This window comes from Ambystoma mexicanum, chromosome 6q (assembly GCF_040938575.1).
Source record: "Ambystoma mexicanum isolate Mex_15411 chromosome 6q, UKY_AmexF1_1, whole genome shotgun sequence".
Lineage (NCBI taxonomy): Eukaryota > Metazoa > Chordata > Amphibia > Caudata > Ambystomatidae > Ambystoma > Ambystoma mexicanum.
The window spans coordinates 1,629,190,222-1,629,204,048 of NC_090937.1; the positions used below are offsets into that span (position 1 = coordinate 1,629,190,222).

Sequence of the window (13,827 nt, forward strand, 5' to 3'; positions counted from 1 at the left end):
AATCAAACCAAACTTAAAACCAAGCTCCTTTTTTAAGGGGTCCCGGGGAAATGTTGGGCTGACCGGCAAGACCTCATGATGCGAACTGCTTCTGCGTCAAATGCAAGCTTTTTTCATTCCCAGCCAATGACTTATTCTTATTTCTAAGGGCCGCTCCATCAGATAGCCCAGACAGGCAGGCGTTGGTGGTATAGTGGTGAGCATAGCTGCCTTCCAAGCAGTTGACCCGGGTTCGATTCCCGGCCAACGCAGATCAAATCTTTAAATTGTTCAAAATGCATTTTTTGGAAATCAGACTCATGCTGAAAGCAAAGCTGACACACTTTTCGTGAAAATCAAAACCCCATCCAGGAAAGGTTCTTGCATCCTAGTTTCTGCAACTGTCTATCGGTGAGGGGATTGAAGCGAGCAGGGCTCCTGGCCCCTCCCCGACAAAGCCCTGACGAAGGCCTGACAAAGGCCTATTCGCCTTGCCCTGACGGGCCTTGGTCCCAGCAGGCCACCGAGCACAGCACCTCAGCCTATTAGAGTGAGGTTTCAGGATCTCTCTCATCCTGTAAACCAACATACTGAAGAAGGTGAAACGTGTGGCTGCGCTCCTCACATGCTGAAGCAGCAGCAGCCCTTTCCCTGAAGCAAAGTTCCTTCATTCCTCCCTCCCATAACCCTTAGCAGGGGATTTATGGTAATTGAGTTGAGTTTCCAAACTGGCCCTTCCTTCCTTCCTTCCCATATCTGCCAGCTCGAGAAGGCTTGTTTTGTTGCACCTGGGAAGTAAAGTATCTATTTGCGAGAGAGAGAGAATGAGAGAGAGAGACAGAGAGAGAGAGACAGAGAGAGAAGGGGAAGGGGTGTTGGCAGTTAGGGTGTGAGCTAGAGAAATGAGGCCTGTCTGCAAAAGGCCATGGGATGGGAGTGCGTGGTTGCAGGTTGTTTGGCTTTGTAAGGCCTACTGCCCGCTTCACTCGAAAATGGGTCTAGGGTTGTCGGTTTGTAGGCTGTAAAAGCCCAGAAAAGCTTTTGTTCTCCAACCAGCAGAGTGGCGCAGCGGAAGCGTGCTGGGCCCATAACCCAGAGGTCGATGGATTGAAACCATCCTCTGCTAACTTTTTTCAAATTATGTTTTTGTGTCATGGCATTAGGGCACAAAGAGCTGTAAGTGCCTGGATGCAATGTCATTCCTTGAACTTGCTGCCTCGTTCCACTCTTGCGCTAAATAGGAGAGGGTCCCAGCCCAGCCAACAAAATGCACTGTTCAATCAAACCAAACTTAAAACCAAGCTCCTTTTTTAAGGGGTCCCGGGGAAATGTTGGGCTGACCGGCAAGACCTCATGATGCGAACTGCTTCTGCGTCAAACGCAAGCTTTTTTCATTCCCAGCCAATGACTTATTCTTATTTCTAAAGGCCGCTCCATCAGATAGCCCAGACAGGCAGGCGTTGGTGGTATAGTGGTGAGCATAGCTGCCTTCCAAGCAGTTGACCCGGGTTCGATTCCCGGCCAACGCAGATCAAATCTTTAAATTGTTCAAAATGCATTTTTTGGAAATCAGACTCATGCTGAAAGCAAAGCTGACACACTTTTCGTGAAAATCAAAACCCCATCCAGGAAAGGTTCTTGCATCCTAGTTTCTGCAACTGTCTATCGGTGAGGGGATTGAAGCGAGCAGGGCTCCTGGCCCCTCCCCGACAAAGCCCTGACGAAGGCCTGACAAAGGCCTATTCGCCTTGCCCTGACGGGCCTTGGTCCCAGCAGGCCACCGAGCACAGCACCTCAGCCTATTAGAGTGAGGTTTCAGGATCTCTCTCATCCTGTAAACCAACATACTGAAGAAGGTGAAACGTGTGGCTGCGCTCCTCACATGCTGAAGCAGCAGCAGCCCTTTCCCTGAAGCAAAGTTCCTTCATTCCTCCCTCCCATAACCCTTAGCAGGGGATTTATGGTAATTGAGTTGAGTTTCCAAACTGGCCCTTCCTTCCTTCCTTCCCATATCTGCCAGCTCGAGAAGGCTTGTTTTGTTGCACCTGGGAAGTAAAGTATCTATTTGCGAGAGAGAGAGAATGAGAGAGAGAGACAGAGAGAGAGAGACAGAGAGAGAAGGGGAAGGGGTGTTGGCAGTTAGGGTGTGAGCTAGAGAAATGAGGCCTGTCTGCAAAAGGCCATGGGATGGGAGTGCGTGGTTGCAGGTTGTTTGGCTTTGTAAGGCCTACTGCCCGCTTCACTCGAAACTGGGTCTAGGGTTGTCGGTTTGTAGGCTGTAAAAGCCCAGAAAAGCTCTTGTTCTCCAACCAGCAGAGTGGCGCAGCGGAAGCGTGCTGGGCCCATAACCCAGAGGTCGATGGATCGAAACCATCCTCTGCTAACTTTTTTCAAATTATGTTTTTGTGTCATGGCATTAGGGCACAAAGAGCTGTAAGTGCCTGGATGCAATGTCATTCCTTGAACTTGCTGCCTCGTTCCACTCTTGCGCTAAATAGGAGAGGGTCCCAGCCCAGCCAACAAAATGTACTGTTCAATCAAACCAAACTTAAAACCAAGCTCCTTTTTTAAGGGGTCCCGGGGAAATGTTGGGCTGACCGGCAAGACCTCATGATGCGAACTGCTTCTGCGTCAAACGCAAGCTTTTTTCATTCCCAGCCAATGACTTATTCTTATTTCTAAGGGCCGCTCCATCAGATAGCCCAGACAGGCAGGCGTTGGTGGTATAGTGGTGAGCATAGCTGCCTTCCAAGCAGTTGACCCGGGTTCGATTCCCGGCCAACGCAGATCAAATCTTTAAATTGTTCAAAATGCATTTTTTGGAAATCAGACTCATGCTGAAAGCAAAGCTGACACACTTTTCGTGAAAATCAAAACCCCATCCAGGAAAGGTTCTTGCATCCTAGTTTCTGCAACTGTCTATCGGTGAGGGGATTGAAGCGAGCAGGGCTCCTGGCCCCTCCCCGACAAAGCCCTGACGAAGGCCTGACAAAGGCCTATTCGCCTTGCCCTGACGGGCCTTGGTCCCAGCAGGCCACCGAGCACAGCACCTCAGCCTATTAGAGTGAGGTTTCAGGATCTCTCTCATCCTGTAAACCAACATACTGAAGAAGGTGAAACGTGTGGCTGCGCTCCTCACATGCTGAAGCAGCAGCAGCCCTTTCCCTGAAGCAAAGTTCCTTCATTCCTCCCTCCCATAACCCTTAGCAGGGGATTTATGGTAATTGAGTTGAGTTTCCAAACTGGCCCTTCCTTCCTTCCTTCCCATATCTGCCAGCTCGAGAAGGCTTGTTTTGTTGCACCTGGGAAGTAAAGTATCTATTTGCGAGAGAGAGAGAATGAGAGAGAGAGACAGAGAGAGAGAGACAGAGAGAGAAGGGGAAGGGGTGTTGGCAGTTAGGGTGTGAGCTAGAGAAATGAGGCCTGTCTGCAAAAGGCCATGGGATGGGAGTGCGTGTTTGCAGGTTGTTTGGCTTTGTAAGGCCTACTGCCCGCTTCACTCGAAACTGGGTCTAGGGTTGTCGGTTTGTAGGCTGTAAAAGCCCAGAAAAGCTTTTGTTCTCCAACCAGCAGAGTGGCGCAGCGGAAGTGTGCTGGGCCCATAACCCAGAGGTCGATGGATCGAAACCATCCTCTGCTAACTTTTTTCAAATTATGTTTTTGTGTCATGGCATTAGGGCACAAAGAGCTGTAAGTGCCTGGATGCAATGTCATTCCTTGAACTTGCTGCCTCGTTCCACTCTTGCGCTAAATAGGAGAGGGTCCCAGCCCAGCCAACAAAATGTACTGTTCAATCAAACCAAACTTAAAACCAAGCTCCTTTTTTAAGGGGTCCCGGGGAAATGTTGGGCTGACCGGCAAGACCTCATGATGCGAACTGCTTCTGCGTCAAACGCAAGCTTTTTTCATTCCCAGCCAATGACTTATTCTTATTTCTAAGGGCCGCTCCATCAGATAGCCCAGACAGGCAGGCGTTGGTGGTATAGTGGTGAGCATAGCTGCCTTCCAAGCAGTTGACCCGGGTTCGATTCCCGGCCAACGCAGATCATATCTTTAAATTGTTCAAAACGCATTTTTTGGAAATCAGACTCATGCTGAAAGCAAAGCTGACACACTTTTCGTGAAAATCAAAACCCCATCCAGGAAAGGTTCTTGCATCCTAGTTTCTGCAACTGTCTATCGGTGAGGGGATTGAAGCGAGCAGGGCTCCTGGCCCCTCCCCGACAAAGCCCTGACGAAGGCCTGACAAAGGCCTATTCGCCTTGCCCTGACGGGCCTTGGTCCCAGCAGGCCACCGAGCACAGCACCTCAGCCTATTAGAGTGAGGTTTCAGGATCTCTCTCATCCTGTAAACCAACATACTGAAGAAGGTGAAACGTGTGGCTGCGCTCCTCACATGCTGAAGCAGCAGCAGCCCTTTCCCTGAAGCAAAGTTCCTTCATTCCTCCCTCCCATAACCCTTAGCAGGGGATTTATGGTAATTGAGTTGAGTTTCCAAACTGGCCCTTCCTTCCTTCCTTCCCATATCTGCCAGCTCGAGAAGGCTTGTTTTGTTGCACCTGGGAAGTAAAGTATCTATTTGCGAGAGAGAGAGAATGAGAGAGAGAGACAGAGAGAGAGAGACAGAGAGAGAAGGGGAAGGGGTGTTGGCAGTTAGGGTGTGAGCTAGAGAAATGAGGCCTGTCTGCAAAAGGCCATGGGATGGGAGTGCGTGGTTGCAGGTTGTTTGGCTTTGTAAGGCCTACTGCCCGCTTCACTCGAAAATGGGTCTAGGGTTGTCGGTTTGTAGGCTGTAAAAGCCCAGAAAAGCTTTTGTTCTCCAACCAGCAGAGTGGCGCAGCGGAAGCGTGCTGGGCCCATAACCCAGAGGTCGATGGATCGAAACCATCCTCTGCTAACTTTTTTCAAATTATGTTTTTGTGTCATGGCATTAGGGCACAAAGAGCTGTAAGTGCCTGGATGCAATGTCATTCCTTGAACTTGCTGCCTCGTTCCACTCTTGCGCTAAATAGGAGAGGGTCCCAGCCCAGCCAACAAAATGCACTGTTCAATCAAACCAAACTTAAAACCAAGCTCCTTTTTTAAGGGGTCCCGGGGAAATGTTGGGCTGACCGGCAAGACCTCATGATGCGAACTGCTTATGCGTCAAACGCAAGCTTTTTTCATTCCCAGCCAATGACTTATTCTTATTTCTAAGGGCCGCTCCATCAGATAGCCCAGACAGGCAGGCGTTGGTGGTATAGTGGTGAGCATAGCTGCCTTCCAAGCAGTTGACCCGGGTTCTATTCCCGGCCAACGCAGATCAAATCTTTAAATTGTTCAAAATGCATTTTTTGGAAATCAGACTCATGCTGAAAGCAAAGCTGACACACTTTTCGTGAAAATCAAAACCCCATCCAGGAAAGGTTCTTGCATCCTAGTTTCTGCAACTGTCTATCGGTGAGGGGATTGAAGCGAGCAGGGCTCCTGGCCCCTCCCCGACAAAGCCCTGACGAAGGCCTGACAAAGGCCTATTCGCCTTGCCCTGACGGGCCTTGGTCCCAGCAGGCCACCGAGCACAGCACCTCAGCCTATTAGAGTGAGGTTTCAGGATCTCTCTCATCCTGTAAACCAACATACTGAAGAAGGTGAAACGTGTGGCTGCGCTCCTCACATGCTGAAGCAGCAGCAGCCCTTTCCCTGAAGCAAAGTTCCTTCATTCCTCCCTCCCATAACCCTTAGCAGGGGATTTATGGTAATTGAGTTGAGTTTCCAAACTGGCCCTTCCTTCCTTCCTTCCTTCCCATATCTGCCAGCTCGAGAAGGCTTGTTTTGTTGCACCTGGGAAGTAAAGTATCTATTTGCGAGAGAGAGAGAATGAGAGAGAGAGACAGAGAGAGAGAGACAGAGAGAGAAGGGGAAGGGGTGTTGGCAGTTAGGGTGTGAGCTAGAGAAATGAGGCCTGTCTGCAAAAGGCCATGGGATGGGAGTGCGTGGTTGCAGGTTGTTTGGCTTTGTAAGGCCTACTGCCCGCTTCACTCGAAACTGGGTCTAGGGTTGTCGGTTTGTAGGCTGTAAAAGCCCAGAAAAGCTCTTGTTCTCCAACCAGCAGAGTGGCGCAGCGGAAGCGTGCTGGGCCCATAACCCAGAGGTCGATGGATCGAAACCATCCTCTGCTAACTTTTTTCAAATTATGTTTTTGTGTCATGGCATTAGGGCACAAAGAGCTGTAAGTGCCTGGATGCAATGTCATTCCTTGAACTTGCTGCCTCGTTCCACTCTTGCGCTAAATAGGAGAGGGTCCCAGCCCAGCCAACAAAATGTACTGTTCAATCAAACCAAACTTAAAACCAAGCTCCTTTTTTAAGGGGTCCCGGGGAAATGTTGGGCTGACCGGCAAGACCTCATGATGCGAACTGCTTCTGCGTCAAACGCAAGCTTTTTTCATTCCCAGCCAATGACTTATTCTTATTTCTAAGGGCCGCTCCATCAGATAGCCCAGACAGGCAGGCGTTGGTGGTATAGTGGTGAGCATAGCTGCCTTCCAAGCAGTTGACCCGGGTTCGATTCCCGGCCAACCAATGCAGATCAAATCTTTAAATTGTTCAAAATGCATTTTTTGGAAATCAGACTCATGCTGAAAGCAAAGCTGACACACTTTTCGTGAAAATCAAAACCCCATCCAGGAAAGGTTCTTGCATCCTAGTTTCTGCAACTGTCTATCGGTGAGGGGATTGAAGCGAGCAGGGCTCCTGGCCCCTCCCCGACAAAGCCCTGACGAAGGCCTGACAAAGGCCTATTCGCCTTGCCCTGACGGGCCTTGGTCCCAGCAGGCCACCGAGCACAGCACCTCAGCCTATTAGAGTGAGGTTTCAGGATCTCTCTCATCCTGTAAACCAACATACTGAAGAAGGTGAAACGTGTGGCTGCGCTCCTCACATGCTGAAGCAGCAGCAGCCCTTTCCCTGAAGCAAAGTTCCTTCATTCCTCCCTCCCATAACCCTTAGCAGGGGATTTATGGTAATTGAGTTGAGTTTCCAAACTGGCCCTTCCTTCCTTCCTTCCCATATCTGCCAGCTCGAGAAGGCTTGTTTTGTTGCACCTGGGAAGTAAAGTATCTATTTGCGAGAGAGAGAGAATGAGAGAGAGAGACAGAGAGAGAGAGACAGAGAGAGAAGGGGAAGGGGTGTTGGCAGTTAGGGTGTGAGCTAGAGAAATGAGGCCTGTCTGCAAAAGGCCATGGGATGGGAGTGCGTGGTTGCAGGTTGTTTGGCTTTGTAAGGCCTACTGCCCGCTTCACTCGAAACTGGGTCTAGGGTTGTCGGTTTGTAGGCTGTAAAAGCCCAGAAAAGCTCTTGTTCTCCAACCAGCAGAGTGGCGCAGCGGAAGCGTGCTGGGCCCATAACCCAGAGGTCGATGGATCGAAACCATCCTCTGCTAACTTTTTTCAAATTATGTTTTTGTGTCATGGCATTAGGGCACAAAGAGCTGTAAGTGCCTGGATGCAATGTCATTCCTTGAACTTGCTGCCTCGTTCCACTCTTGTGCTAAATAGGAGAGGGTCCCAGCCCAGCCAACAAAATGTACTGTTCAATAAAACCAAACTTAAAACCAAGCTCCTTTTTTAAGGGGTCCCGGGGAAATGTTGGGCTGACCGGCAATACCTCATGATGCGAACTGCTTCTGCGTCAAACGCAAGCTTTTTTCATTCCCAGCCAATGACTTATTCTTATTTCTAAGGGCCGCTCCATCAGATAGCCCAGACAGGCAGGCGTTGGTGGTATAGTGGTGAGCATAGCTGCCTTCCAAGCAGTTGACCCGGGTTCGATTCCCGGCCAACGCAGATCAAATCTTTAAATTGTTCAAAATGCATTTTTTGGAAATCAGACTCATGCTGAAAGCAAAGCTGACACACTTTTCGTGAAAATCAAAACCCCATCCAGGAAAGGTTCTTGCATCCTAGTTTCTGCAACTGTCTATCGGTGAGGGGATTGAAGCGAGCAGGGCTCCTGGCCCCTCCCCGACAAAGCCCTGACGAAGGCCTGACAAAGGCCTATTCGCCTTGCCCTGACGGGCCTTGGTCCCAGCAGGCCACCGAGCACAGCACCTCAGCCTATTAGAGTGAGGTTTCAGGATCTCTCTCATCCTGTAAACCAACATACTGAAGAAGGTGAAACGTGTGGCTGCGCTCCTCACATGCTGAAGCAGCAGCAGCCCTTTCCCTGAAGCAAAGTTCCTTCATTCCTCCCTCCCATAACCCTTAGCAGGGGATTTATGGTAATTGAGTTGAGTTTCCAAACTGGCCCTTCCTTCCTTCCTTCCCATATCTGCCAGCTCGAGAAGGCTTGTTTTGTTGCACCTGGGAAGTAAAGTATCTATTTGCGAGAGAGAGAGAATGAGAGAGAGAGACAGAGAGAGAGAGACAGAGAGAGAAGGGGAAGGGGTGTTGGCAGTTAGGGTGTGAGCTAGAGAAATGAGGCCTGTCTGCAAAAGGCCATGGGATGGGAGTGCGTGGTTGCAGGTTGTTTGGCTTTGTAAGGCCTACTGCCCGCTTCACTCGAAACTGGGTCTAGGGTTGTCGGTTTGTAGGCTGTAAAAGCCCAGAAAAGCTCTTGTTCTCCAACCAGCAGAGTGGCGCAGCGGAAGCGTGCTGGGCCCATAACCCAGAGGTCGATGGATCGAAACCATCCTCTGCTAACTTTTTTCAAATTATGTTTTTGTGTCATGGCATTAGGGCACAAAGAGCTGTAAGTGCCTGGATGCAATGTCATTCCTTGAACTTGCTGCCTCGTTCCACTCTTGCGCTAAATAGGAGAGGGTCCCAGCCCAGCCAACAAAATGTACTGTTCAATCAAACCAAACTTAAAACCAAGCTCCTTTTTTAAGGGGTCCCGGGGAAATGTTGGGCTGACCGGCAAGACCTCATGATGCGAACTGCTTCTGCGTCAAATGCAAGCTTTTTTCATTCCCAGCCAATGACTTATTCTTATTTCTAAGGGCCGCTCCATCAGATAGTCCAGACAGGCAGGCGTTGGTGGTATAGTGGTGAGCATAGCTGCCTTCCAAGCAGTTGACCCGGAAATCTTTAAATTGTTCAAAATGCATTTTTTGGAAATCAGACTCATGCTGAAAGCAAAGCTGACACACTTTTCGTGAAAATCAAAACCCCATCCAGGAAAGGTTCTTGCATCCTAGTTTCTGCAACTGTCTATCGGTGAGGGGATTGAAGCGAGCAGGGCTCCTGGCCCCTCCCCGACAAAGCCCTGACGAAGGCCTGACAAAGGCCTATTCGCCTTGCCCTGACGGGCCTTGGTCCCAGCAGGCCACCGAGCACAGCACCTCAGCCTATTAGAGTGAGGTTTCAGGATCTCTCTCATCCTGTAAACCAACATACTGAAGAAGGTGAAACGTGTGGCTGCGCTCCTCACATGCTGAAGCAGCAGCAGCCCTTTCCCTGAAGCAAAGTTCCTTCATTCCTCCCTCCCATAACCCTTAGCAGGGGATTTATGGTAATTGAGTTGAGTTTCCAAACTGGCCCTTCCTTCCTTCCTTCCTTCCCATATCTGCCAGCTCGAGAAGGCTTGTTTTGTTGCACCTGGGAAGTAAAGTATCTATTTGCGAGAGAGAGAGAATGAGAGAGAGAGACAGAGAGAGAGAGACAGAGAGAGAAGGGGAAGGGGTGTTGGCAGTTAGGGTGTGAGCTAGAGAAATGAGGCCTGTCTGCAAAAGGCCATGGGATGGGAGTGCGTGGTTGCAGGTTGTTTGGCTTTGTAAGGCCTACTGCCCGCTTCACTCGAAACTGGGTCTAGGGTTGTCGGTTTGTAGGCTGTAAAAGCCCAGAAAAGCTCTTGTTCTCCAACCAGCAGAGTGGCGCAGCGGAAGCGTGCTGGGCCCATAACCCAGAGGTCGATGGATCGAAACCATCCTCTGCTAACTTTTTTCAAATTATGTTTTTGTGTCATGGCATTAGGGCACAAAGAGCTGTAAGTGCCTGGATGCAATGTCATTCCTTGAACTTGCTGCCTCGTTCCACTCTTGCGCTAAATAGGAGAGGGTCCCAGCCCAGCCAACAAAATGTACTGTTCAATCAAACCAAACTTAAAACCAAGCTCCTTTTTTAAGGGGTCCCGGGGAAATGTTGGGCTGACCGGCAAGACCTCATGATGCGAACTGCTTCTGCGTCAAACGCAAGCTTTTTTCATTCCCAGCCAATGACTTATTCTTATTTCTAAGGGCCGCTCCATCAGATAGCCCAGACAGGCAGGCGTTGGTGGTATAGTGGTGAGCATAGCTGCCTTCCAAGCAGTTGACCCGGGTTCGATTCCCGGCCAACGCAGATCAAATCTTTAAATTGTTCAAAATGCATTTTTTGGAAATCAGACTCATGCTGAAAGCAAAGCTGACACACTTTTCGTGAAAATCAAAACCCCATCCAGGAAAGGTTCTTGCATCCTAGTTTCTGCAACTGTCTATCGGTGAGGGGATTGAAGCGAGCAGGGCTCCTGGCCCCTCCCCGACAAAGCCCGGACGAAGGCCTGACAAAGGCCTATTCGCCTTGCCCTGACGGGCCTTGGTCCCAGCAGGCCACCGAGCACAGCACCTCAGCCTATTAGAGTGAGGTTTCAGGATCTCTCTCATCCTGTAAACCAACATACTGAAGAAGGTGAAACGTGTGGCTGCGCTCCTCACATGCTGAAGCAGCAGCAGCCCTTTCCCTGAAGCAAAGTTCCTTCATTCCTCCCTCCCATAACCCTTAGCAGGGGATTTATGGTAATTGAGTTGAGTTTCCAAACTGGCCCTTCCTTCCTTCCTTCCCATATCTGCCAGCTCGAGAAGGCTTGTTTTGTTGCACCTGGGAAGTAAAGTATCTATTTGCGAGAGAGAGAGAATGAGAGAGAGAGACAGAGAGAGAGAGACAGAGAGAGAAGGGGAAGGGGTGTTGGCAGTTAGGGTGTGAGCTAGAGAAATGAGGCCTGTCTGCAAAAGGCCATGGGATGGGAGTGCGTGGTTGCAGGTTGTTTGGCTTTGTAAGGCCTACTGCCCGCTTCACTCGAAACTGGGTCTAGGGTTGTCGGTTTGTAGGCTGTAAAAGCCCAGAAAAGCTCTTGTTCTCCAACCAGCAGAGTGGCGCAGCGGAAGCGTGCTGGGCCCATAACCCAGAGGTCGATGGATCGAAACCATCCTCTGCTAACTTTTTTCAAATTATGTTTTTGTGTCATGGCATTAGGGCACAAAGAGCTGTAAGTGCCTGGATGCAATGTCATTCCTTGAACTTGCTGCCTCGTTCCACTCTTGCGCTAAATAGGAGAGGGTCCCAGCCCAGCCAACAAAATGTACTGTTCAATCAAACCAAACTTAAAACCAAGCTCCTTTTTTAAGGGGTCCCGGGGAAATGTTGGGCTGACCGGCAAGACCTCATGATGCGAACTGCTTCTGCGTCAAACGCAAGCTTTTTTCATTCCCAGCCAATGACTTATTCTTATTTCTAAGGGCCGCTCCATCAGATAGCCCAGACAGGCAGGCGTTGGTGGTATAGTGGTGAGCATAGCTGCCTTCCAAGCAGTTGACCCGGGTTCGATTCCCGGCCAACGCAGATCAAATCTTTAAATTGTTCAAAATGCATTTTTTGGAAATCAGACTCATGCTGAAAGCAAAGCTGACACACTTTTCGTGAAAATCAAAACCCCATCCAGGAAAGGTTCTTGCATCCTAGTTTCTGCAACTGTCTATCGGTGAGGGGATTGAAGCGAGCAGGGCTCCTGGCCCCTCCCCGACAAAGCCCTGACGAAGGCCTGACAAAGGCCTATTCGCCTTGCCCTGACGGGCCTTGGTCCCAGCAGGCCACCGAGCACAGCACCTCAGCCTATTAGAGTGAGGTTTCAGGATCTCTCTCATCCTGTAAACCAACATACTGAAGAAGGTGAAACGTGTGGCTGCGCTCCTCACATGCTGAAGCAGCAGCAGCCCTTTCCCTGAAGCAAAGTTCCTTCATTCCTCCCTCCCATAACCCTTAGCAGGGGATTTATGGTAATTGAGTTGAGTTTCCAAACTGGCCCTTCCTTCCTTCCTTCCCATATCTGCCAGCTCGAGAAGGCTTGTTTTGTTGCACCTGGGAAGTAAAGTATCTATTTGCGAGAAAGAGAGAATGAGAGAGAGAGACAGAGAGAGAGAGACAGAGAGAGAAGGGGAAGGGGTGTTGGCAGTTAGGGTGTGAGCTAGAGAAATGAGGCCTGTCTGCAAAAGGCCATGGGATGGGAGTGCGTGGTTGCAGGTTGTTTGGCTTTGTAAGGCCTACTGCCCGCTTCACTCGAAACTGGGTCTAGGGTTGTCGGTTTGTAGGCTGTAAAAGCCCAGAAAAGCTCTTGTTCTCCAACCAGCAGAGTGGCGCAGCGGAAGCGTGCTGGGCCCATAACCCAGAGGTCGATGGATCGAAACCATCCTCTGCTAACTTTTTTCAAATTATGTTTTTGTGTCATGGCATTAGGGCACAAAGAGCTGTAAGTGCCTGGATGCAATGTCATTCCTTGAACTTGCTGCCTCGTTCCACTCTTGCGCTAAATAGGAGAGGGTCCCAGCCCAGCCAACAAAATGTACTGTTCAATCAAACCAAACTTAAAACCAAGCTCCTTTTTTAAGGGGTCCCGGGGAAATGTTGGGCTGACCGGCAAGACCTCATGATGCAAACTGCTTCTGCGTCAAACGCAAGCTTTTTTCATTCCCAGCCAATGACTTATTCTTATTTCTAAGGGCCGCTCCATCAGATAGCCCAGACAGGCAGGCGTTGGTGGTATAGTGGTGAGCATAGCTGCCTTCCAAGCAGTTGACCCGGGTTCGATTCCCGGCCAACGCAGATCAAATCTTTAAATTGTTCAAAATGCATTTTTTGGAAATCAGACTCATGCTGAAAGCAAAGTTGACACACTTTTCGTGAAAATCAAAACCCCATCCAGGAAAGGTTCTTGCATCCTAGTTTCTGCAACTGTCTATCGGTGAGGGGATTGAAGCGAGCAGGGCTCCTGGCCCCTCCCCGACAAAGCCCTGACGAAGGCCTGACAAAGGCCTATTCGCCTTGCCCTGACGGGCCTTGGTCCCAGCAGGCCACCGAGCACAGCACCTCAGCCTATTAGAGTGAGGTTTCAGGATCTCTCTCATCCTGTAAACCAACATACTGAAGAAGGTGAAACGTGTGGCTGCGCTCCTCACATGCTGAAGCAGCAGCAGCCCTTTCCCTGAAGCAAAGTTCCTTCATTCCTCCCTCCCATAACCCTTAGCAGGGGATTTATGGTAATTGAGTTGAGTTTCCAAACTGGCCCTTCCTTCCTTCCTTCCCATATCTGCCAGCTCGAGAAGGCTTGTTTTGTTGCACCTGGGAAGTAAAGTATCTATTTGCGAGAGAGAGAGAATGAGAGAGAGAGACAGAGAGAGAGAGACAGAGAGAGAAGGGGAAGGGGTGTTGGCAGTTAGGGTGTGAGCTAGAGAAATGAGGCCTGTCTGCAAAAGGCCATGGGATGGGAGTGCGTGGTTGCAGGTTGTTTGGCTTTGTAAGGCCTACTGCCCGCTTCACTCGAAACTGGGTCTAGGGTTGTCGGTTTGTAGGCTGTAAAAGCCCAGAAAAGCTCTTGTTCTCCAACCAGCAGAGTGGCGCAGCGGAAGCGTGCTGGGCCCATAACCCAGAGGTCGATGGATCGAAACCATCCTCTGCTAACTTTTTTCAAATTATGTTTTTGTGTCATGGCATTAGGGCACAAAGAGCTGTAAGTGCCTGGATGCAATGTCATTCCTTGAACTTGCTGCCTCGTTCCACTCTTGCGCTAAATAGGAGAGGGTCCCAGCCCAGCCAACAAAATGTACTGTTCAATCAAACCAAAC

General features: G+C 50.0%; 8 non-coding genes across 8 annotated transcripts; all 8 read left to right on the forward strand.

Annotated features, from left to right (window-relative positions):
* The first annotated feature begins 179 nt into the window (after nucleotides 1-179).
* Nucleotides 180-251, forward strand: TRNAG-UCC (transfer RNA glycine (anticodon UCC)). Its single transcript has one exon. It is a non-coding gene; the product is annotated as a tRNA-Gly (tRNA).
* Nucleotides 252-1,436: 1,185 nt separating this feature from the next.
* On the forward strand, nucleotides 1,437-1,508 carry TRNAG-UCC (transfer RNA glycine (anticodon UCC)). The gene has a single exon. It is a non-coding gene; the product is annotated as a tRNA-Gly (tRNA).
* A 1,185-nt stretch (nucleotides 1,509-2,693) lies between these two features.
* On the forward strand, nucleotides 2,694-2,765 carry TRNAG-UCC (transfer RNA glycine (anticodon UCC)). Its single transcript has one exon. It is a non-coding gene; the product is annotated as a tRNA-Gly (tRNA).
* A 1,185-nt stretch (nucleotides 2,766-3,950) lies between these two features.
* Nucleotides 3,951-4,022, forward strand: TRNAG-UCC (transfer RNA glycine (anticodon UCC)). Its single transcript has one exon. It is a non-coding gene; the product is annotated as a tRNA-Gly (tRNA).
* Nucleotides 4,023-7,729: 3,707 nt separating this feature from the next.
* TRNAG-UCC (transfer RNA glycine (anticodon UCC)) lies at nucleotides 7,730-7,801 on the forward strand. Its single transcript has one exon. It is a non-coding gene; the product is annotated as a tRNA-Gly (tRNA).
* Nucleotides 7,802-10,222: 2,421 nt separating this feature from the next.
* TRNAG-UCC (transfer RNA glycine (anticodon UCC)) lies at nucleotides 10,223-10,294 on the forward strand. Its single transcript has one exon. It is a non-coding gene; the product is annotated as a tRNA-Gly (tRNA).
* Nucleotides 10,295-11,479: 1,185 nt separating this feature from the next.
* TRNAG-UCC (transfer RNA glycine (anticodon UCC)) lies at nucleotides 11,480-11,551 on the forward strand. The gene has a single exon. It is a non-coding gene; the product is annotated as a tRNA-Gly (tRNA).
* A 1,185-nt stretch (nucleotides 11,552-12,736) lies between these two features.
* TRNAG-UCC (transfer RNA glycine (anticodon UCC)) lies at nucleotides 12,737-12,808 on the forward strand. Its single transcript has one exon. It is a non-coding gene; the product is annotated as a tRNA-Gly (tRNA).
* Nucleotides 12,809-13,827: the final 1,019 nt, after the last annotated feature.